Genomic DNA, 25071 nt, shown 5'->3' with positions numbered 1-25071 from the left:
TTCACATCGAACCGTTTAATATTGGATAATAGCGAGTCATTGTTGAGTAGTACTACTGGGTTTGACAAACCCCACCCAACGCTAAACTCGACTGGAGGTCGAGTGGGTGTAATCTTGGCTAAACACATACCATGGTCGGGATAGACCTGGTGGCAAGGCAAATAATAAACAGTCAACTTCGGTGTCGAACACTTAGTGATACTTGTTTTATAGGCTAGCTACCTATAGATATATAATTGACATAACACTATCTGGTAACGCAAAACGCTGTAACGCAAAACGCTGTAACGCAAAACGCTTAACGCAAAACGCTGAACGCAAACGCTAAACGCTTTATTTTATATAAACTTGTGAACTCACCAACTTTGTGTTAACACTTTTAGTATGTTATTCTCAGGTAGCCGAGGCGGGCGCGCGGTTTAGGATCATGCATTGCTTGAAACACTTTTAATTATGCAAACTTATTTTAACTGTTATCATTGGGTTTTAAGTCGTCCTGCGTGACGCAACATTGGTTTCTATGGTTTTACGCTTCCGCATTTAATTACTCGTAAAGGTTTCCATGGTTTTGAAACTTTGTTTTATGGTTTGATTATAACTAATGAATCCGATCCTGTTAGTTCACACCCTCTGACGGTAAAACTCCGTTAGTGGATTTTGAGGGTGTGACATCATCAAATCCGTCTTGACCTCCCGGGAACTCCCTTGATCCATAGATGTGTTTTTTCGATTCTCCCAAGCTCAACTACCTTGATACGCTCTTCAACAACTTGTTTCACACAAGTTTTGATCGGTCTCTCACCGGTCAGCTTCTCACATTGATTTCTTCTAACGGATCACCCAAGTTCCCACCTTGATCCATCACAGATCAGTTCTTCTCGAACCCGCTTTTACAGCAAGTTGATTGCTTGATGTGTTGCAAAACACACATATTTTCCGCACCTTTTATCTATGTATTATATTATATTTTATGTGTTTTAACTTGTTTTAGATAGGTTTTACATATTAATCTTTATCTTGTAGGCTATGGGCGAGAGATTGAAGAAAACGGGCTTCTTGAGCAGTTTACGAGCCTTATACGCATGAGATTTCAAGAAACAATTCAGCCTGACCCATATGCATCATGGAAGCCCAAGATTTACTATTATATTATAATATAAAAAAAAGAAAAACCCTAAGAACCCTAGCGTCAGTTCCGATCGGAACCTGGCAGCAAGAGAAAAGAAAAGAAAAGGTTAGGGTTTGAAGGTATTGGCGGCTAGGAAGGAAGAAGAGGAAAGAACCAAGGCTCGGGATTGATTTCCCATCATTTTACATCAGATTATTGCAGTCAAGAACAATCCATAATCATCTTATATCCTTTCATTCATTACTTTGTTCATACACTTTGATTTACTTACTTAATTGTTGATTAGTTTTGCAATTGATTGAGATATTGACTTGTTTATGATTTGTATGGATCATTGAATGATTGAATTGATGTTTGAGATGAGTTATATGATGTGTTTATTGAGTGTTCATGGCTGTCCAAAAATTATGCTAGGCTAAACTTGTTAGTTCTACCTAGGAATGATGATAATTGTTAGTGTTTGATGAGCTTGTTGGATTGTTTGATTAATAGACTTTAATTGTTATTGTAAAGTTTGATTTAGACATGAAATAGGTTGTGTTTAAGGGCTGGAAATTTTGGTAGTTCATTGCATAAACTTCTTGCGTTGGTTGATTAGTTTTGTATTGATTGATCGGTGCTTGTTTGATTCTAGATTTTGTGTTTAGGGTTTGTTTGCGGTAGGAACAACCGTAGGGTTTTGTTGCATGAATTTGAGGTTAAAGTACAGAGGTTAGGCACCTTCTTAGAGACCGGGAGGTGATAAGAAGTCAGGGTTGTATCATTGCCTTTGCATGCTAGAATAAGAATTGTGCGAGAGCGAGTTCGTTTCTTGTTAGGTTTAGGTGTTTTGAGCGACTAGTTGATCTATTTTGGTTTAAGTTGAATTGTTCCTCTATCCTTGGTTGTGTAGTATTCATTGCCATTAGGGTTGAGTATTGGTGAGACCGAGAGGTGAGTGAACATTATAACACGTTAACAATTGTTTCCCGGTTTGGTCGTTTTAGCCGATTTTGAGTAGTTTAGGCTTGTTGAGTGAGACCGAGAGGTAATCCAGTGAGCCCGAGCGATCCTTAGTCGTGCCATCTTTAGGAGCCGGTGTCTTGTTATCGTCCAATCCATTTACTTGTTAGGCCTACAATTTGATTCAGACCTAGGTAGACGTTTTTCTCCATCCTAAGTTAACACAGTTAGTTTGTCGTTAAGTTTTCTATTTTTGGTAACTTTTGTCGGTTAGTCCAGTTAAGTAATTAAAAATAAAAAATCAATCAAATATTATTCTTAGGTAGGTCTTGTCTAGGGTTAGTGATCGTTAGCGTCCTTACGTATCCACGTGTTCGATACTCGGACTTCCTAGGTCTATACTACTTGCAATCGGTATACTTGCCGGTTGTGTGTGGTTTTAAGATTTTCGTTTTATATTTAAAGCTTAGTTGTGAGGGTCATTGTTATAGGGTTATCCGACGCACATCAGCTTCACACAACCGACTTCTCACCTCTTTCTTGATTGCTTCACACAATTGGTTTCAGTTTCTTATTAATCTATCTCAGATTGACAATTTTCTTCTTCACTAGTATCATACAGTAACACTCTGAATCGCTCAACTCTACACCTATCGCAGGTAACCGAACTTTTAATTGATGGAATCGCTCCAATCAATTCCTTTCCCTGGTTGACTCACACAACCCAAATGATTTGTGCCTTCGCAGCCCTACTCGAACAAACCAATCAATTCCGAACAACTTTTCAGAACTGAATCCACTTTGGTTAAAACGTTATTTGTTTAGCCCAACAAAATACAGACTCTAAATTGAACCAACTTGTGCAACCCAAATAAAAACGGTTAATGATCAACCCAAAGTTGGTGCACCAACCGATAAAAAAAATCCTAAATCAACTTGGTTTTCCTTATATTCCTTGTATCCTTTGCAGCCCTACTTGAACAAACCAATCAATTCCGAACAACTTTTCAGAACCGAATCCGCTTTGGTTAAAACGTTACTTTTTAGCCCAACAAAATACGAACTCTGAATTGAACCAACTTGTGCAAATCAAATAAAAATGGTCAATGATCAACCCAAAGTTGGTGCACCAACCGACAATAAAAAATCCCAAATCAACTTGGTTTTCCTTACATTCCTTGTAAAAATAAACCACCTTTTCTTATTTTCGTGACTTGTGTAAGTATCCTCCAACACAAATACTTTTTTTTTTTACTTTTGTGGAGATTTTTTTAATACTAACTTATGGATGACAGGACCACATAACAACGAAAAGAAAGAAACTCCAACAAAAAACAACAGTACCAATCACGTACCGATGCTCCTACTACACAACCGGATTTACGGAACACTTTTGTTCTTCCTATTGCTATCGCCAAACAGAAAAGAACAACACCACTATTTTCCGGTCACAAAATCTCAACTCGTTGCCAACCCTTGTCTCAATCGCCGACTTGACCGAACCCTCTGTATCGATCACGACGTTGATCGATGTCTTGGGTCTTCTATCTCCTTCTTATCGATTTCTTGAACTTGGCTCAGATATTAATTCAAGTCCCGGATCGATAATCAAACACGAACTAAAAGACTAAATCTCGTTTATATTAATCAGAAAATTTAACTCTAAAAACTGATTACAAACCTCAAACCCTAACTCAGATTGACTCTTGATGAACCCAAACTTGGTTACATCCAGATGAATCCTAACGCGGTTACATCTCGTATGTATCTCTAGATGAGCCCTAACTCGGTTGCATTTCACACATCACAATCTTTAATGTCTAACCTATCTTGGTTTGTATAGACTAACCTAACTTGTTAACCAAGACATTACCAATTATAATTACATATTGTCACACCCCAACCTAAGGCAGAAATGTCGGGGCGTGATCTGATTGCTCACAGCTCGAAGATACTATCATAATATAAATGTGACAATATCTGATTAATTATTTTGTTTCAATTATAAACACAGTATCCAAATACAATAACAATTTAAATATTCAAATATAAGCTCAAACAAAGGTTAACTTGATTTTATCCTAAGGTCTTGTCTATGTGTCCAAACTTCAATCTTCAATACAAGCAACCTGCATATGCGTATAAAATGGAGTTTTGACAACATAAAGTTGAGTGTGAATATCACCAGTTTTGACACAAAAATATAAATAAGCATGACGTGATAAGTAAGGTAAATATAATCAAAACACAAACAAGTATGTAGACCGTTGCCAAGCGAATCGGGCGTTGGTCACCAGCAGGAACACCCGCTATGCGATTGATTGAATAGAAATCCCAATATACGATTGATTGAATGGTAACACAAGTAAGCAAGTAGCACGTAAGTTTGATTAAATCACTCACAATAACACGTATGCATTTGTTTGAATATATACATATAGTATGAAATACGAATACGTACGCATATATCCCCAAAACGTTTAGAAAAGTTGTAAAATAGGGGAATGATAAACTCACCGGATCGAATAAGCCCAACGGGAATGATTACGACAAGAAAGTGAAAATCACACTCTTCGAGAATTACCGACAAGAATCCTAATTAAATAATATAATATCAATGTTGTAAAACTCCCGAGTAGGCGGCCGAGTACTCCCCAATTACTCCCCGCCTAGATCGAGTACTCCCCGCCTCGGTCAAGTACTCCTTAGGTATTTTCCGAGTAATCCCCGACTACTCTCGAGTACTCGCAACTCCCTAGTCGAACGCCTAGGACCGCCTAACGACTTTTACAACATTGTATAATATTATGAACGAATTATAAATGATATAATACGTATAATGAATTTAGGATTTCGATGTGGATTGAGTTACAATTATGATTGGTACGTTATGGATTGAACTATTGATCTCTACGAATTATTGTTATCATTTAATTATAAAATCATTGTTTTATCGTATAATCGAACTTACAAATAATTAGTTTGAATAAATATGAGTTGAGATCTATTATAATATCATCCGTTTAAATATATAATTATCGTAAAATTTACGTCTTGGAATTCTTAAAGAAATCTGGTGGTAAAAATACATTAACACGTTTAACATGTTTAATACGGTTATTATTATTTTGTTTAAAACAAATAATACATACATAATAAATATGAGTAAATTGATAAAGACGTTTGAGAAACTTCCATATTGATGTCGGGTTTTAATGAAATAATGACAGTTTATTACTAATACGATATATATGTATATATATATACACACACGAAAATTTGTAATGAGATTTATTGACATGAAACGTTTACATTATGATGTCGGTTAAGTAAAATATTGTTATTTGATATTTAATATTAATTATAATATATCATAAATCATTAAAACAAGTTAAAACCATATAAAAAATAAAAATAACAAAAACGACATGGCTGAGACTCGAACCCGGGTGAATCGCCGGCTAAATGGTTCAACACACAATCAGATTTACATATACAGAAGCCAATTATAACCAGATTGAAATAAAAACCCTAATTTTGAAATTGCCCAATCCGTTAATCGTTTGTTTAAATTGATTTAGGGTTTATGTTCACTGATGATAGACGAGCCTAATTCATGTTTTAATTACATGAAACGATGCTTAAACACGAGTCTAATTCATGTTTTAATTACATGAAACGATGCTTAAACACGAGTCTAATTTTTCCCACAGTGCCGGCCCAAAGACGAAGACGAATGAAGTATCTCCAAACTTCTATAACTCAATTATCCATAGGGGTTTGGTTTGCGCTAGGATTAGAGAGGTGTGGATGAGAGGAATTGAATTATAATCAGTCCTAAGACATATAATTGATTTTAGGTTTAAGACGGTTCATAATATATCGATTACGCGTTATAGATGATCTTGTTTCCTAATTAACTATGGCGGTTAGGCCGATAATGGCAAGGAGGATCAAAAACATGATTCAATTCTTAATTTAGAACGAACATTGTGGCTCAAGCAAGATAAACGGGTCACGGTTTGGGTAAACGGGTATGGATTACGGGTCTGGTTAAATGGATTAAAATGTTATACAGAAATTGCAAATATGTCCTTATAGATTGAAGATGGAAACATTAGAGGATTAAAGTTTAGTTTTTGGTGAAAAATATATATTTTCCAAAGTTAAATATTTATTAAATAAATATAATAAACAAATATAAAATGTAGTATAATTTCTTGATAAGCTCGATTCGGTGTTAAAATTTCCCGAATATAAAACTGGTCGAGTAACGGGTTTGAATCAGTACGTGGAAAACCGAGTTGTTACACATATGACTAGCTTGTCAACATTGGTCTCTCAAGTTCACTGACTTGTGACTTGAAGTCCGAAATTACTTCCAACAATACATGCAATTCCTAATCTAGCAATTGCAGTTGGCTTCATTTCTAGGTACATGTATAAGTCTTCTACCTGGTCACTTGGAGCTGCAAAACGGGTTCTATGATTTATGTTGCTAGAACAACTGGTTATTGGATTTGGCATGAACACGGTAAAGAGATCATGTTAGAGCATATGAACAGTGACTACCGGGCAACATTTTTTGATGACAGAAAGAGTGTTTTAGCTAATGTGTTCTTGTTGGGATCAGCAGCAATCTCACGGTGTTCTAAGAAGCAAATAGTTGGGGCTCTATGTTAGTAAAACAGAATTGTGGCTCTATCATCTACAGAGGTTGAGTATGTTGCAGCCACCAAGGGTTCATGTCAAGCGCAGTGGTTAAGACAATTGTTAGGCGAGTTGGGATACAAGCAGGAAATGGCAACAACTATTGCCGGCTTGAGGGTAGTGCACCCCGGACAATTGTATGTATTTCCATAAGTTTTTTTATAGAATAGATATAAATCGTGATCCCCTTATTACATATTGGGCCCAAGAATTTTGTGTTCCCATAATTCGTTTGTGGTATTAGGCCCAAACTAATTAAAATAAATAAATAAATAATAAGTTTTTCTGTCACGGTGGCATCCGCAGAAAGAAGTTTTTCAAAGTTGAACTTATTAAAATCTTATTTACGATCCACAATGCTCAAGAAAGACATAATGGATTGGTGATGATAGCTATTGAGAGCGAAATCTTAGATAATATAAACTGCGAAGATATGATCAAACAATTTGCTGTTAAGAATGTTAGGAAAGCTTCACGAATCATCGGTTAGCCGTTAGCTATTATTGTATTTGAGTTTATTTCTATATTTTTGCTATTTTTATTGTTATAACGTTAATGTCGGTTAAAAAAATTATCTTATATATTTCGTTATCCGTTAGGGCGTACGATCCTTTTTTTTATGTTCGGCCTAGGCATTTGAATTCTCGGAGACGGCCCTGGTAACAACTATATTCTGTGATAACTCATCTACGGTGTTTTTATAAAAATAAAAAATAAAAAATAATAAAAATCCAGCAATATGCAGAATTGAAGTGTGCACACTGATATTAAGTAACATCACATTAAGAGCTTAGTGGAAACGCATCAGGTGGAACTAAAGTCACGTTACACACAAGATCAACTGGTAGACGTGTTAAGGAAGTTGTACTGAAAAGTCATGCATGTTAACAGGAAGGTTGGGAGCAAGAGAACATTGATTTAAATGGGGATATTGATCGTTTGTTATTTGATGATTGTCTTCTATTTATGTTGTAGTTATATATGTACTATTTAAAGGAGCCCTCGTTAGTTGAATAGACATCATATCAAGCATTTGACAGACTCTCTGATTCCTTTATTGGTTACTTGATACGTCATATTCATTCACACAACTCTTTTTCAGAGTCATTCTTCACCGACTACTTCATTATCTCTCAGCCCCAAATCACCCGATGCCTCTTAAAACATTCAACCATCTAAACGCTAACCATTTACATTAAACTTTTAGTGTGTCTTGAAAATGTCGCCCGCTTACAAAAACCTGTAGCTGTGAAATATATATCTATAATTATGTTGATACATATTTAGAGAACGTTTCCTTTTATAATGGAAATTGTGAGCACCATTCATGCATATTCAAATGAACTTATTAAAATGAAATAACTAAAGACAATCAAAGAGCGTTCAGGTTGTCTTAGAATAGCACAAATTATGGGTAAGACATGCGCAAAAAGAGAAATAAAAAAGAGAGGGTGGAGACTGCGAATCGCTAAACTCAACCCGAAACTGAAACCGTTCTAAAACCCATCAACTCTTCATGTTCTGTTCAGTCTTTAACATCTTCGGTTGCAGTCTTTGGAAATTCGTTTTCACTTGCGCTGACCATCGCAATACTAGTATTTGTAGATGCCATTTCGGTTGTCAGTAGGCTATCATCTTCCTTTTTGTACTGGTACAATGTGGCAGAAAGCAAGTAAATTGCGAAATTTATCAAGCTCAACACAGCCAAGAACCAATAAAACAAATTGAGATTGTTATTGTCCAAAAGAAGTCCTGTAATCCATCCTTTCTTGCTTGGAGTCACTCTCTTTGTAACAGCATTCACACTATCCACCAATGCAGTACTTAAAAAGTAACCGAAAGACATCGATATCCATGTGAATGAAGTGGCAAGCGATCTCATCCCTACAGGAGCCTCCTTGTAGAAGAACTCAAGCCATCCCACTAGTGTAAACATATCTGCAACTCCAAATATACCATACTGAAAAGAGAGCCAAAAGAGACTGATAGGCTCAAGTGGATTGATTCTTGATTGGTTTCTCCTCTTTACTTCCACAATTCCTGCAACTCCCATGGAAATGGCGGATAGAACCAGCCCGACGCTGACTCTTTGGAGCTGTGTAATGCCTTGAGGATGTTTTGTAAATTTGCGGGCATAGGGTACGAATAAATACTCATAGACAGGAAGAAGAACAGTCATGAATACAAGTGGGATTACAGGAATTGAGCCTGCAGGGAACTCAAGGTTTCCTAGCTTTCGATTCATCATATTGCCTTGGGCTTGTGAGAATGTCTGTAGCTGGGCTAAGCAGGTGTTCATGATAACTGTACTTAATATAATAGGAAGCATTCTTATTAAGATCTTAACTTCTTCAACTTGTGTCACAGTGCATACCTCCCATGGTGCAAGTTCACTTGGTTTTGTATTATTTGGAACAATTGCTGCTTTGTCCAACCAACTGAAATAGATAAAACCCATAAAGATTTTAGTTGAATTACTCTAATAATGCAACTTGACTGTTGGAATCGGATAGTAAGACGCACGAGAATTGACTGGTATGAGTGAGTTTTTTGCCACCCTTATTTGTGTTATTCTCATGTAATTCTTCATGATTCTCCGGTAGTTTTACCTTTCTGTTATTAAAAGCAAAGAGCAATTACCTACATACAATCAAAGTTTGAGTCTGTTATTAAAAAGGAATTCCCAAACAATATGGCATAATATTTGGAATAAGATAATAAGTTGTGAAAAATAGGAAAACGTCAACCCAAATTAGGGTGAGCAAGAGATTATATATAAATAAATATTACAAGCTACATACACCAACTATAAACAATTACAATAATGGCACAATATACCAAGTGACTAAATTAGTTCTATTATCCCCCCTCAAGCGAAATGGTGGAGGACCCAGGTGAAGCATGGAACGAAAATAGGCAAACTGAGCATGTGAAAGACTTTTGGTGAAGATGCCAGCCACCTGAAGCGTAGTCGGAACAAATTTGGTGTATAGCTTTCCCGAGGAGACAAGTTCTCGAATGAAGTGATAATCCAGATCAATGTGTTTGGCTCGTTTGTGCGAGACGGGATTTTGAGAAATAAATAAGGCACTTCAATTGTCACACAATAACGTGGGACGGTCGGGTGGTAGGGCATGCAGTTCTTGTAACAAATGAGTAATCCAAACTATCTCGGCAGCTGTATTTGCCATGGCCCGATACTCAGATTCACAACTCGAACGAGAGACAGTAGGTTGTTTCTTAGCACTCCAAGAAACAAGATTACCTCCAAGAAAAGTTGAGTAGCCATAAGTCGTGCGTCGTGTCTCAATGCAACGAGCCCAATCCACATCAGAATAACCAAGAATAGTGGTTTTAGGCGGTTTGGTGAAGGAAAGACCAAACGAAATGGTGCCTTTGACATACCGTAAAATGCGTTTAACACATTGAAAGTGCATAACCGTAGGAGCCTGAAGAAACTGACTCACTTGATTGACAGCATAAGATAAGTCCGGTCTAGTGATAGTTAAATACTGAAGGGCACCAACTAGTGAACGATAAACCGTGGGGTCTAAGAATAGAGGACCAGTGGAGGTGAATGTTTCATTGGGAGCAAGCGGTGTAGAAACTGGCTTTGAGTCTAGCAAAGATGCACGATGAAGGATATCATGAGCATACTTGGATTGTCTCAAGAATAAACTATCAGATGTATTAATTACCTCGAGTCCTAAAAAGTAACTGAGATCACCCAAATCTTTAATTGCAAACTCTTGATTCAAGCAAGAGATAAACGAGGACATAGTACCTTCATGATTTCCAGTGAGAATCAAATCATCAACATAAACGAGAAGATACATGATGCAGGAATCTCGTTTAAAAATGAACAACGAGGTGTCGGCACGGCTACAGGTGAAGCCATTGTTAAGCAAAAACGAACTCAGCCGATGAAACCAAGCACGAGGGGCTTGCTAGAGACCATACAAGGCCTTTTTTAGCCGACAAACATGGTGTGGAAAACGAGAATCAACAAAACCCAGTGGTTGCTCCATAAACACCGTTTCATCCAACAAACCATGTAAGAAAGCATTTTTCACATCGAGTTGGTGAAGCCGCCAGCTGTTGATGACTGCTAAAGAAAGAACAACACGAACTGTGGAGGCTTTAACAACCGGACTAAACGTATGTGAAAAATCCAAACCTGGAATTTGGGTGAAACCTTGATCGACAAGACGTGCTTTGTAGCGCTCAAGGGTACCATCAGAATTGTTCTTAGTGCGATAAACCCATTTGGAACCGATGATATTGGCGTTTGTGGTCTAGGAACCAAATCCCAAGTATCGTTTTGTCTAAGTGCAGTCATTTCATCTTGCATTACAAGCATCCATTGTGAGTTTTTGGAGGCTGATTTAAAACCTTTTGGATCATGATTCACAAATAAAGCCAAGTATAGGAGATGATGATCCACATAAGCGAGATCCGCTCGATGGCGTGTCTTAAAAATTCCGGCTTTTGAACGGGTTTGCATTGGATGAGAAGAGGCAACAGGGACATGGGATTCGGGCTGAGCAGACTGGGCAGTAGATGTAGCAGACTGCCCAGTAGCTCGTGAAGTGGACTGGGCAGCGGTTAGAGGATCTTGCTGGGCAGCTTGAGGTGTATGAAGCCCAATGATGGGAGAGTTTGGGGCAGGTGGAGCTTGGCTGGATATAAACGGTGGATTAGGCCCAAAGGTTGATTGTGAGTAAGCAGGATCTGAACAAGTGGGGCAAGGTGAATGTGTACGGGCCATTTGCAGCGATGAGGAAATCGATGACTGTGTGGATTCGGTTTACACAACAATGACATCATCCAAGAAATTTGATAAATCAAGGGAATTCGGTTCTTGAGAAAATGAATGACCCGCAAAAGGAAAAAGGGATTCGTCAAACCGAGCATGACGGGTAACATAAACGCGAGAGGTTGCCAAGTCAAGACATTGATACCCTTTGTACTGAGAAGAATATCCGATAAAAATGCACGGAAGACTTCGTGGAGCAAGCTTATGATCTGCATAAGCATGTAGATATGGGTAAACCCGACAACCAAAGGTACGAAACTTATTGTAAACCAATGCCCGACAGAAGAGGAGCTCATCCGGAGACTTGTTGTTGAGCACATGTGTCGGCAGACGATTAATAATATAAACAGCGGAGCTGAATGCATGCACCCAATAGGAAGCGGGTACATGAGCATTAAAAAGCATAGCCAAACCAGTTTCCACAATATGACGATGTTTCCGTTCAACGCGACCATTTTGTTCAGGCGTGTAAGGACACGATAATCTGTGAAAGGTACCGTTTGTGGCAAAGATAGTACTAACATTGTTATTGACAAACTCCGTTCCACCATCGCTTTGAAAAACCTTATTCTTGCGGGAAAGCTGTGTCTGAACGAAATTCATAAACGCCGTCAAAACCGAGTAAAAATCTGATTTTGATTTCAGTGGATATAACCACGTAAAACGTGAATAGTCGTCAACAAAGGCTGCATAATAATGATATCCATGTATAGATGTTACTGGAGATGGCCTCCATAAATCACAATGTACTAAATCCAATGGATGTAAAGAACGTTTTTCATTCAACTCAAATGGTAAACGATGTGCTTTTGACAATTGACAAGAAGAACAAACATTTGGTTTTGGCAATAATGAAGTAACAGAAAGACAACCCAACTTATTTAAAAAAGAAATAACATCAAACTCCACATGACCCAAACGATTGTGCCAAACTTCAAACGACGCCTTAGTTCCCAAAGTAGCAACAGCAGCAAACTCTTTAGGCCAATCATTCAGGACATATAAACCTTGCTCACATCTTCCTTTTGCTAGAACCCGTTTCGTTACCCTGTCCTGAATATAAAAGAATGGTTGAGAAAGTAAGACATTCACTTGATTGTCGGTTGTTAGTTTGCTAATTGACAGAAGAGGTTTTGTCAAATTAGGAACCACCAACGCGTCACGTAATTGAATATCGGGAGTAAGCTGGGTATGACCCGTATGAGAAATAGGAAGAATATTACCGTTGCCAAATGTCACATTTGCATTACCAACATATGGAGAGGCTTGTGAAACATGAGCTAGAGATGGGGCCATGTGAGCCGTAGCTTGATTAAAGGCACATTGAGCATGAAATGCTTCTGCTAGGTGGGCTTCATAGGGGATGGCGTAGGATGCATAAGAGGGTAAAGTTGGACATGCATTTGCAAAGTGACCATCAGTTTTACAAAGTTGACAACATGGTGGTCTACGACCCCTATAACCACCAGCATTACCACCCCTATAACCACCAGTATTACCACCCCTATAACCAGAACTAAGATAACCATAAGAACGACCACGTCCGCGGTTCTGAGAATGGTAACGAGACTGCTCAGCATTGAAGGCTGCAGGTGGAGCTGAGGAGCCATGAAGAGACTGTGAAAATAACTCATGACTCTCTGCTTGAGAAAGCAAATCGCGAAAACCAGGTAATGGTTTTACAGCCCTTATGGCCGTTGAGAAAGACTCAAAAGATGGTCCAAGACCACAAAGAAACCAATGTACCTTCTCTGAATCAACAACAGGTTCACCAATAGCTGCTAACTGATCACAAAAACCTTTAAACTTTCTGCCAAATTCAGAAACTGAAAGAGTACCTTTGGTTAATTGACGAAGACGATCACGTAACGTATGAACACGTTCAATAGAGAAGTTACTGTAGGCAGATTCTAAGGCCGCCCAAATACCCCGGGAAGTCGACAAACCAAGAACTTCTGATCCTGCTTCCTCAGAAAGAGAGGAATGGAGAAGGATGATGGCTCGTTGATCAGTATCAAACCAAGAAGCATAATCTGGATTGGGAACCGATTTTTCCTCAACAATAACGGTAGCGGCAGGAGGAAGAGAAGATCCATCAACATGACCAAGTAGTTTCTAATAAGATACGAGAGGAACCATTTGATTTTTCCACTGCAAGTAATTCGTTGAAGAAAGCTTAATATTTAGCATGTGTAGGATGGTGGACATGGGGAGGGTTCCATCAATGGCAGAGGCAGAAGATGAAGAAGCCATAACGAAGCAGAAGATGAGAGGCGGCAGTAGGGTTAGGGTTTAGGGAGGTGAAAAAAAAATCTGGCTCTATACCATGTGAAAAATAGGAAAACGTCAACCCAAATTAGGGTGAGCAAGAGATTATATATAAATAAATATTACAAGCTAGATACACCAACTATAAACAATTACAATAATGACACAATATACTAGCTGAGTAAATTAGTTCTATTATAAGTGAAGAACTAATATGGATCAAGAAGATTTCTTCACTTTATGTGTGCATGCGTGCATGTGTATATGTGAACATATACAAGTCTAGAATTCGAAAAGAGGCAAAACACATTCTCGTAAGCATGAAAACCAACTCATTAAAGCTAACTTTTTCCTTTTTCGGGCATCCATGCTGAGAACACGTTACCAAAAACCTCACCAAACCTGCCAATATCTGCCAACTTGTGTTGGGCGCATGACCTTCAAGAGGTTATGGTAGGAAGCTAGTAACTAGAAACAAGATCCAGAAATACGACCTCCGTTAGAGAAGAATCTGGTGTTTAAGAGTCACCACCCTTGAAGGTTAAACTTGTTTAATGGTTTTGTAAATCTCTATTGTTGTGAATATTCAATTCTCTTTTATATATGATCTCTTGTTATTTGATTCTTGATTGTACTTTCATACATACGAACACGTGTGCATACATCGAGAGAGGGAGAGAGAGAGAGAGTACCCGGCCAATACTCAGAAAAGGGCTGTCTTTTGGAACTTGGATGTTGTAGAATGGCTTCCCCAGGAGAAATAGACTAAAACCTAAGAAGCAACCAATGGTTTCTAAGCAGAAACCCCACCACCAGCCATGATTGGTGCTAACCCACACAAAACCAGTCACCCCTATAGAGGCACCCAAGGTGGTGCTTAGTACAAGCCAGTTGAAATAGGTTCTGTCGAAGCACGAAATGAATCTGACCTGATCCATGACGATGTTTCCACGGATTTTCGAGATGAACGAACCACGTCTTGATCCTCTTCTGCAGCTGTGCTTGAGACCTGCGATGTTGAGACCTGCGATGGCTTTTTGGAGGTGTGGAGGTGACTGCTAAGAAATCCTAAGATCTCTTGTTTACAGACACAAAAAAGTGATGGTGGCTCTTATTGAGCATCACCCCTCAATAAGGAGGTGGAGACCTCCTTATATAAAGAGTCTCATGGCCACCATCATGATACCCTAATGGGCCTAGCCCAGTTAGGGTTACCTCCACAAAACCCCCTCAGCCCAATAACATTGTATTAGTCCATGTAATAAAATAAGCCAAACATAATAGATTTAGGGTCGTAGAACCGGGTTTTAGTACCATACCCCTACAAGCCCCCAAGTCCAGTGTTGCTCCTGGGCACGCAAGCGTCTAGGTGGAGCGCTGGACTTTATAAGGTGTGAGGCGGTTTTTTCCCTTTTCTTTGGCCTTGTCTTTATTGTCTGAGTTTTGGGAGGTTTTCCCCATGATGGTGACAAGCTGTAAAAATAATGAAGCCTGCGCGTGAGGCGGCTTACGAGCTATAAGAATAATAATGCCTGCGCACGAGAGGCGACTTACGAGCTAAGAATAATAAAGCCTGCGCGCGAGAGGCGTCTTACGAGCTGAGAATGATATAGCCTGCGCGTGAGGCGCCTTACGAGCAATGAGAATAGTAAAGCCTGCGCGCGAGAGGCGTCTTATGAGCTAAGAATAATAAAGCCTGCGCGCGAAAGGCGACTTAAGAGCTAAGAATAATAAAGCTTGCGCGCGAGAGGCGTCTTATGAGCTTTGAGAATAATAATTGAGCTGGCGCGTAAGGCGGCTTACGAGCTGTGAGAGTAATAAAGCTTGCGCGCGAGAGGCGTCTTATGAGCTTTGAGAATAATAATTGAGCTGGCGCGTGAGGCGGCTTACGAGCTGTGAGAGTAATAAAGCTTGCGCGCGAGAGGCGTCTTATGAGCTTTGAGAATAATAATTAAGCTGGCGCGTGAGGCGGCTTACGAGCTGTGAGTAATAAAGCCTGCGCGCGAGGGGCGTCTTACGAGCTGTAGCATAATAAAGCCTGCGCGTAAGGCGACTTACGGGCTGTAAGAATAATGAAGCTTGCGCGTGAAGCGGCTTACGAGCTATAATAATAGAGCTTGCGCGCGAGGCGTCTTACGAGCTAAAAGAATAATGACAGCTTGCGCGCGAGGCGTCTTATGAGCTGTATGAATAATAAAGCCTGCGCGTAAGGCGACTTACGGGCTGTAAGAATAATGAAGCTTGCGCGTGAAGCGGCTTACGAACTATAATAATAGAGCTTGCACGCGAGGCGTCTTACGAGCTAAAAGAATAATAACACTTGCGCGCGAGGCGTCTTATGAGCTGTATGAATAATAAAGCCTGCGCGTAAGGCGACTTACGGGCTGTAAGAATAATGAAGCTTGCGCGTGAAGCGGCTTACGAGCTATAATAATAGAGCTTGCGCGCGAGGCGTCTTACGAGCTAAAAGAATAATGACAGCTTGCGCGCGAGGCGTCTTATGGGCTGTATGAATAATAACAGCTTGCGCGCGAGGCGTCTTACGAGCTATAAGAATAATAACAGCTTACGCGCGAGGCGGCTTACGAGCTGTAATAATAGTGGAGATTGCGCGTGAGGCGGCTTACGAGCTACTTTATGTCCCGCGCCACGCGCAGATGTTGCATGCGTGTGCGCGTAGACTTTGGTTTTGTGTTATGCGCCACGCGCAGATGTTGCATGCGCGTGCGCGTAGACTGTGATATGTGTGAACATGTGATGCGTAAGCATGTGTGATATGCGTGAGCATATGTGATGCGTGAGCATGTGGTATGAGGATTCCCATCCTTTAAGTTTGGTGCGTAGCCATATGGGATATTATGAGGATTCTCATCCTTTAAGTTTTGGCGCGTAGCCATACGGGATATTATGAGGATTCCCAACCTTGAAGTTTGGCGCGTAGCCATACGGGATATTATGAGGATTCCCAACCTTGAAGTTTGGCGCGTAGCCATACGGGATATTATGAGGATTCCCAACCTTGAAGTTTGGCGCGAGGCCTGATGCGCACATGCACGGCGATGGAGTGGTGACTCGTGTGTGCGCGTGCATGGCGGAGGTCTCTTGCGCAAAGCCCAGATGGTGGTTTCCGCGGCGGCACATGCACGGCTGTGGAGTGAGAATCCGCGGGCGCGCGTACATGGCGGTGGAAGTCTGGTACTTTCTGGATCTGCAATTTTAGAGTCAGATCTGCAACTTTAGACCTAAAATCCAGGTCTGTAATCTAGACCTAGATCTGTAAATCGGATCTGGACAGATCTGAAGCCCGGAGCAGATTTAAAACCATCACAGATCCAGAGACCTGATCATTCGAATCAGGCCGTTTCTTTTTGCACAGATCTGGAAGCCTCTTTTTAGATCTATGGATCTTTTTGAGCTTTAATAGAACAAGCCTTGAAGCCTTTTTCTGTAAACTTCCAGATCTGTGTTTTTCTTGGGAGAGATCTGACAGCCGAGATGAAGATCGAAGGGCAGTTCGTTGCCGTCCCACTGATGGCGCCAATGTCGAAGCACGAAATGAATCTGACCTGATCCATGACGATGTTTCCACGGATTTTCGAGATGAACGAACCACGTCTTGATCCTCTTCTGCAGCTGTGCTTGAGACCTGCGATGTTGAGACCTGCGATGGCTTTTTGGAGGTGTGGAGGTGACTGCTAAGAAATCCTAAGATCTCTTGTTTACAGACACAAAAAAGTGGTGGTGGCTCTTATTGAGCATCACCCCTCAATAAGGAGGTGGAGACCTCCTTATATAGAGAGTCTCATGGCCACCATCATGATACCCTAATGGGCCTAGCCCAGTTAGGGTTACCTCCACAAAACCCCCTCAGCCCAATAACGTTGTATTAGTCCATGTAATAAAATAAGCCAAACATAATAGATTTAGGGTTGTAGAACCAGGTTTTAGTACCATACCCCTACAGGTTCCTTGGGCCTTGAGTCCTTTTGGTTTAGAGGTGTCAAATTGGTCTGCACCAAAAGCCGCAAGAGCACCTCTAACACCACCAGACCCTAACGCCAACAACGCTAGCGAGGTGTAAAACATTACCCCTATTCCTCCTCCCATGCAACTCTGCTTGCCACCACAAGGTTTTGGATGCAGACTAGTGTCATGAGCTTGAATAGTCATTATTATGAAAGCCTGCCATCATGCACCCATAAATGGTGTACTTTAGATGATAAAATAACTGTGGATTTTTTTAACGGGTATATTAACAAGTTAAATGAAGGAAACTTAATTCCAAAAACTGTAGTTAATTTTCTTTATTTTTGCAAGTTGTGAAGTTATATATTTCGAAGGGGTAAATTTGCAAGTTGTGAAGTTATTATATATTTAGATGAAATAAGAGAAGCGAAAAAAAGTTTGTCAGGCTCACAAATTATAGCATGTGGCCATGAATAGTTACTTATTTATTAGGTATAGATGTTTTGATGTTAATAATGATTGTTGTGTGTTTACCACTATTTCGACAAGTCCAAAAATTAAAACAGTATGAAATCTGGAGATGAAAGTGTCCGAAACAAAAGCACCGATGATTGACAGTATGAAAGTTGAGCCCATGAAGTTTGTGACTGTGTTGGCAGCCCCTGGAATATTAAAACTCAAATCCATCATGAAGTATGTGAACATAATCAATACATTTGAAATAAATCCCATATTCTCCAGTGCCACCAACCCTGCAAATGTAAAGAAGCTGCTTACTGAAAATTAATGTTACTGGAAATTTCTATAAATCCATAGGAGCAACATGCATTTATGGCACCACTACTTGATTTTTTTTAATATATTCAGCTGCGTGATGCATAAATAAACCGCTTTTGGTAAGTCGAGCTCTTAATAAATGTGTCAACAAGAAAAGTGGTGACATGTGTGAGACTTGTGTTTCATTTACTTGGATAGAAAAACTAAGTTGAGACGTAAAAAAATGAATTTATCAAAATGTCCTACTTATGGATTGAGAATTTTCGTTAGGCCTGTAAATGAACCGAACGTTCGGTGAACTATTCGTGAACCGTTCGGCGGGAAGTTTGCTTATGTCCGTTTATTTAATAAACGAACGAACACGAACAAAAATTTGTTATCGTTTAATTAAACGAACGAACATGAACACATGTACCGTTCATTCATTTATGTTCATGAGCGTTCGTTAATGTGTGTTTATTTATGTTCGTTTATGTATTAATAGAAAATAGTTAATTATTATCTGGATGAGTCATCTAATTACAAAGGTTTTATATTTTTTTAATTTGTGTTCATTTAAGTGTTTTCAGTTATGTTCGTTTATGTTTGTTTGTGTTTATTTACATTTGTTCATCTATGTTCATTTATGTTCGTTTATCTTTGTTCAGTTATGTTCCTTTAGATTATAAACAAACGAACATATAACAAACACAAATGTTCATTCTTTTAAATAAACGAGAATGAGAATAAATATTTATTCGATTAAGTGTTCGTATTCATTTAAAGTTAAATGAGGGAACACAAACATGTCCTTGTTTGTGTTTGTTCGATTCATTTACATGCTTTCATTATTCACATTAATGAATACGTCGGTCTCAATCTCTACGCTCTGTCGATTTTATTTGTGTTCGCTTTTGTTTGTGAACCGTTCGTGAACACATTCATTTCCTTAATGAACGAACATGAACATAAAATCTCGTTCGGTAAATGTTCGTGAACAAATTATTTCCTGCATGAACGAACATGAACAAGGTCTTGTTTGTGTTCGTTCGGTTCGTTTACAGCCCTAATTTTCGTCTCCAAAACTTTAGAAAATTTCAAAAATAACCTTTTCAAACATGTTTTTCACTACGCGTATGAAGGCCAAACGTGTCTTTGACGACATACTTGTAGTCAACGACGTGTTTGGCCTCCAAATCCGTAGTCAAATACATGTTTAGCTTCTTGTTTGTTTTTTCTTATATTATATTATTATAATCAATTTTATTTATATTTGTTTTTATCTTTTATAACCTTTAATATATAAATTTTATATAATTTAAATATAGCATTGAGACATACTTTATTTTTTTTTATCTTCGTGTTGGCATAAATTTTATTTAAACTGTTTCAGGTCACATTTTATTAAACATTTCGATATTAATTTGACACGGTTGGTTTTGAGTAAAATCTATGTCAGGGTGTAGCAATAAGTACGTCCCAATGGTATATTCGAAATTATATAAAACTTTATATATTAAAAGTTATAAAAGAAAACCAAATATTAGTAAAATTAACTGTAATAATATAGTATTAAAAAAATAAACAAGAGGTCAAACATGTCTTTGACTACTTGCTGCCAAACACGCTGTTAACTACACGCTTGGAGGCCAAACACGCCATTGACGACGCGCTTGGAGGCCAAACGCGTCGTTGATGTCGTGTTTACAAACCCATCATCGAAGACGCGTTTGGCCTCCAAACGTGTAGTCAACGACATCTTTAGAGGGGACATTTTTAGAGTCTTAGTGTATCGGGGATAAAAATGGATTCTTTCTCCATAAGTAAGATATTTTGGAAATTTTCCGTTTAAACACTCATTTGAATTCCTCATAATAGAGATGACAAAAATTTGAGCCCAACGGGCAAACCGGAAACTTTAGGGGATAGTTAATGAGACTAGACAGGGCCGTCTCCGAGAATTAAAATATCTCGGCCGAGTCAAAATAAAAAAATTCATAGGCTTAAGTAAATTATAGATAAAAAAAAAGTTTTGGGCCTAATATATTTGAGATTATTAAGATCTGTATAGAATTTATAAAAAAAAATATTAATATGTATATACCATTTTGACCCCCGAATTATTACTGGCATCGACTAACCGTCCTGTTCATACTACCCTAGGGTGGCCATGAGACCAAGTAGAAGATTAGTTTAAGTTTATACTTGCTACCCTCTGAGCTATATGAAGATGTTAAAAAACAAGGCATTATTAACTTCTAACTCAACAGAGATATTGTATGTGATATTTTCAATTGGAGTATATGAATTCAACACAAGCACCATGGTTTCCCATTAGTCGAACAAAAATCCGTTTGGTTTTTGTTGCCGATCGATATTTGAACAAGTATTGCTTACCAAAGATGAAACCAGAAGCTCTGAAGCCACCCTTTTGTTCAATGGACTTGAAGCTCATCTTACTAAGTAATTTATGTCGCGGTGCTAGTTTCTCCTCACCCTGCAGGCATGCACAAGTTACTATATGTATGTATGTAATTATGTATATACATACACAGAGATAGAGATGTGGAGAAGCATACCATGGTTATTAAAATGAGAGAGAAAGGGAGAGATCAGCAATCTTAGTACGATGTAGCGAAATGGGTGAGGGTAATGCAGAAGTGAAGGGTGGGCTTAAAAAGAAATATAAGTGGGGCCAACATTGTATCTAACGTTGAGACAACAGACATTCACATAGCTTTGTTTGACAGCATTGTTTCTTCCCCCCAACTACAAACAACCTTGGTAATATTTATGTCTTTTAATCTGGTTGCCAACTGCATTTCCCACAAACTACTTTTGTATAGTAATACACGGAAAAATGTCGTACACACATGAACTTTTGTACCATGCCTTTTGTATTTAATATTTACAACACCTAGGTGTTTCAATTGAGTAGCCAGCCTTCTTAGCATCTTATCTAAAACAATCTTTGTTCCGCTAGTCTTTGTTGCCAGCCAAGTTGCAAGTTTTAATGTAATGTGGTTTGTAGTTTGAAATTATATATAAAGACTATAGGCATAGTAAGAAATTGGAATATGAATTAGACTAATTTTTTAGAGAATATTAATTGTTTGGGTTAGACAAGATCAATGCATTATGTTTACAAATTAACGATTAGGACCGACAATGTAAAACCGGATTATTATTATTGCCCCAAATGGGAAAAGAGAGAAGATATAATTGGATGTTTCCCACAATTTAATTGCTGGATAGGCTTGCTAGGTCAAGGGAATTATGAGAGTATGTAGTTTCTAGTTTCTTAATAAATGTAGGTTGTTAAAGCATCCACATCATATCTTCCGAATCTATTAAAATTGTGATTGACCCTTAATATCGTCAAATATACCATTTCCTTTTATATCGACGTTTATTTAGGAGTTGATATGTTATATGTTTCCTACCAAATTCCATGTAAACATGTTAACAAAAAACCCTAAGGGGGTGTTTGGTAGAGAGATTTGAGGGTGGAGAATTAGGTTTCTCTTGTTTGGGAGAATTAGGCGGAGAATTGGGCGGAGAATTGGTTTTCTCTGAGAATTGGGTGTAGGCAAAAAGTAGAGAAATCCAATCTCTCCATTTGGAAGAGAAATGGAATTCTCTCTGCTTCTAAATCGCGTCTCTGCTCTACTCCGTTCGCGTATGATGATGATGATGCTCCGACCGGCGATGGTGATGATGATGCCGACGTCCGAAAGATGACCAACTTTCTTTTTTCCAAAAACAAAATCAGGTTCATTGATGGAACTATCAAGAAACCAGAACCGAATAATACAAAGTACATGTCGTGGATGAGAAGTGTTAGAGAATAATATACTAATTAATTGTATTTATTTGTTTTCTATTGTACTTAGTCAACACTCCTATAATCATGGAGTGATTGTTGTGTAATTGCATATATAAGCCTATTGAATCCTCAATACAAGATGAAATTGATTTCATCACATGGTATCAGCCACCATTACGATCCTACTTTTTCTAAGCCCTGAATTCTTATCGCTTCTTCCTTCCCTCTCCCATGGACGACGTCACCGATTCTTCCCTAACCATGAGTACTCTTCTTCATCTTATCACAATCAAACTAAACTCTACAAATTACCTACTATGGAGTAATCACATGCTCCCTATCTTCAACCTACAAAAGCTTAGCGGCCATATTGACAGCTCTTGCCATGAACCACCAGCCACTCTCACTATTAATAACAAAATTACCTCCAACCCAGAAGCTGTTACTTGGAAAGAAAATGGCCAACGGGCAGTGGTCATCTTGAATGCCTCACTTGCTGAAGAAGCCGCCGCTAAAGTACTCGGTATCTCCGGGGCTCGTAACATCTGGCTGGCTCTTGAATCCGCATACAGAAATTCTTCTCTCGAGCGCGTGTATGCCTTACGTGACACTCTCAGGAAACTTACCAAAGGTACGTCGACCGTCACGGAATACGGTCGTAAATTCAAATCTATATGTGATCGGTTAGCCACGGTTGGTAATCCGGTCGTAGAACCTGACAAGATTCATTGGTTTCTCTGGGGCTCAGGTCTTCCTTTGAAAACTTCTCAACATCCGTACGTAATACCAAACCCGCACCACTTTTTCGAGATCTTGTATCTCAAGCCGAAAGTCATGAACTATTTGTTCAGTCTCTTCACGGTACCAGTACACCCCAGTTGTGTTTCAAGCTAAGCATACTCGTCCCTCTTGTGGACGTTTCTCTAATAATTACCGGGGCAATAATTCTTGTGGAAGGGGTTATCATGGTGGTCGGGGCCGGTACTATGAAAAACAGTCATCTAAATATCAGCTTTGCAAATCTCATGATCATGTGGCAACTTCTTGTCCTGAATTACCAAAATATGCAAGACCCCATGCTTCATCAGATGACTCCCTAGCTAAAGCATTTCATGCTCAATGTCATGTTACTCATGACACGCCGGATTGGAATGTTGACTCTGGGGCAACCGCACATATGGCTCCTGATTTTGAATCGTTAAATCAATCCACTCCTTATCAAGGTAACACTCGTGTTTTATTTGGCAATGGTAAATCGCTCCCTGTGACTCATACAGGTACTTCCATTATTTCCGATCACATTAAGTTACGGGATGTACTTGTTATTCCTAACCTCACAAAGAAATTATTATCTGTTAGCAAATTGGCATCCGACTATCCGGTTGATGTTCTTTTATCTCAACCATTTTTTCATATTCAGGATCAGAAAAAAAAAAGAGTTCTTGCTAAAGGAAGTTGTGAAAATGGCCTATATGTGTTGAAAGAAGTTCCACAAGCTTTGGTTGCAACCATTTCAACTAGAGCCTCTTATGAAATATGGCATGCTTGTTTAGGCCATGTTTCTTTTGATATTATTTCCCTTTTAAATAAGTTGGGAGCCTTGTCTGTTACTTCAGTTTTGCCCAAACCAAACATTTACACACCTTGTCAACTTGCAAAAGGACAAATACTTTCCTTTGATATTAATTTAAAACAATCTTTGCATATTAGATCTTGTGCATTGTGATTTATGGGGGCCGACACCTATTGGTTCCAAAGATGGTTATTTGTATTATGTTGTGTTTATTGATGATTACTCCAGGTTTACTTGGTTTTATCCTCTTAAAACCAAAACAGGATTTTATACGGTTTTACTTGCATTTTTAAATCTTGTTCAAACACAATGTGGAAGGAAGGTTAGAGTTTTTCAAAGAGATGGTGGAACCGAATTTGTGAACCATACTGTTCGCAAAGTTTTTGAGGAAAATGGTACTTTTCACCGGTTTTCGTGCCTATATATGCCTCAACAAATGGTCGAGCAGAGCGTAAACATAGGCATATTGTTGAAACAGGGCTTGCTATGTTATTTAATGCTCACATCCCGGCTTCTTATTGGGTGGACGCCTTCACTTCAGCAACATTTATTATTAATCGATTACCTACTACACTATTAGATAACAAGTTACCATTTCAACTAATGTTCAATCATGACCCACAATATGCAAATTTTCGTGCTTTTGGTTGCCAAGTTTTTCCATACCTACGTGACTACTCAAAGCATAACCTTGCACCAAGAAGTATTCCTTGTGTCTTCATTGGGTATAGCACGCAATATAAAGGGTATCGGTGTCTTGATCCTTCCACCTCTCGGGTTTATGTTACTCGGCACACACGTTTTAATGAAAAGGTGTTTCCGTTTAAAGGCGCTATGAATGTTAACAGTTTATCTGAGATTGAAATAACATATTTTTTGGAAGAGTCCAGTGGCCCAATCAGCTCTCATGTCATGGATCTGCCTAGCCAAGCCCCACAAATTCAACCCACATCAACCAGCCCATCCTCACGTACCACCCCATCAGAATCATGTCCATTATGTGTTCACTCTCCCTCCCATCATAATTCACTTCCCAATACAGATCCTATCCAACCTGTTACTACACCTAATCCAGATCCTATTCA

At 38.9% G+C, this 25071-nt stretch overlaps 1 pseudogene across 1 annotated transcript; it reads right to left on the bottom strand.

The window, feature by feature from the left end:
- Positions 1-8155: 8155 nt before the first annotated feature.
- LOC143626761 (protein NRT1/ PTR FAMILY 4.5-like) lies at positions 8156-21079 on the bottom strand (annotated as a pseudogene). Its single transcript, XR_013152479.1, has 8 exons — positions 20985-21079; positions 18366-18583; positions 17817-18047; positions 17036-17073; positions 14569-14768; positions 14268-14277; positions 9305-9421; positions 8156-9219 (listed from the first exon to the last, which is right to left on the bottom strand). The product of XR_013152479.1 is annotated as a protein NRT1/ PTR FAMILY 4.5-like (transcript).
- Between the last annotated feature and the right edge of the window lie 3992 nt (positions 21080-25071).

The sequence above is a fragment of the Bidens hawaiensis genome, unplaced genomic scaffold (genome assembly GCF_021521415.1).
Source record: "Bidens hawaiensis isolate Kalapana, Puna unplaced genomic scaffold, B.hawaiensis_p1.1 tig00004497_1, whole genome shotgun sequence".
NCBI lineage: Eukaryota > Viridiplantae > Streptophyta > Magnoliopsida > Asterales > Asteraceae > Bidens > Bidens hawaiensis.
Note: the sequence above shows the minus strand (reverse complement) of the source record. Positions and strands in the feature narration are given on the sequence as shown.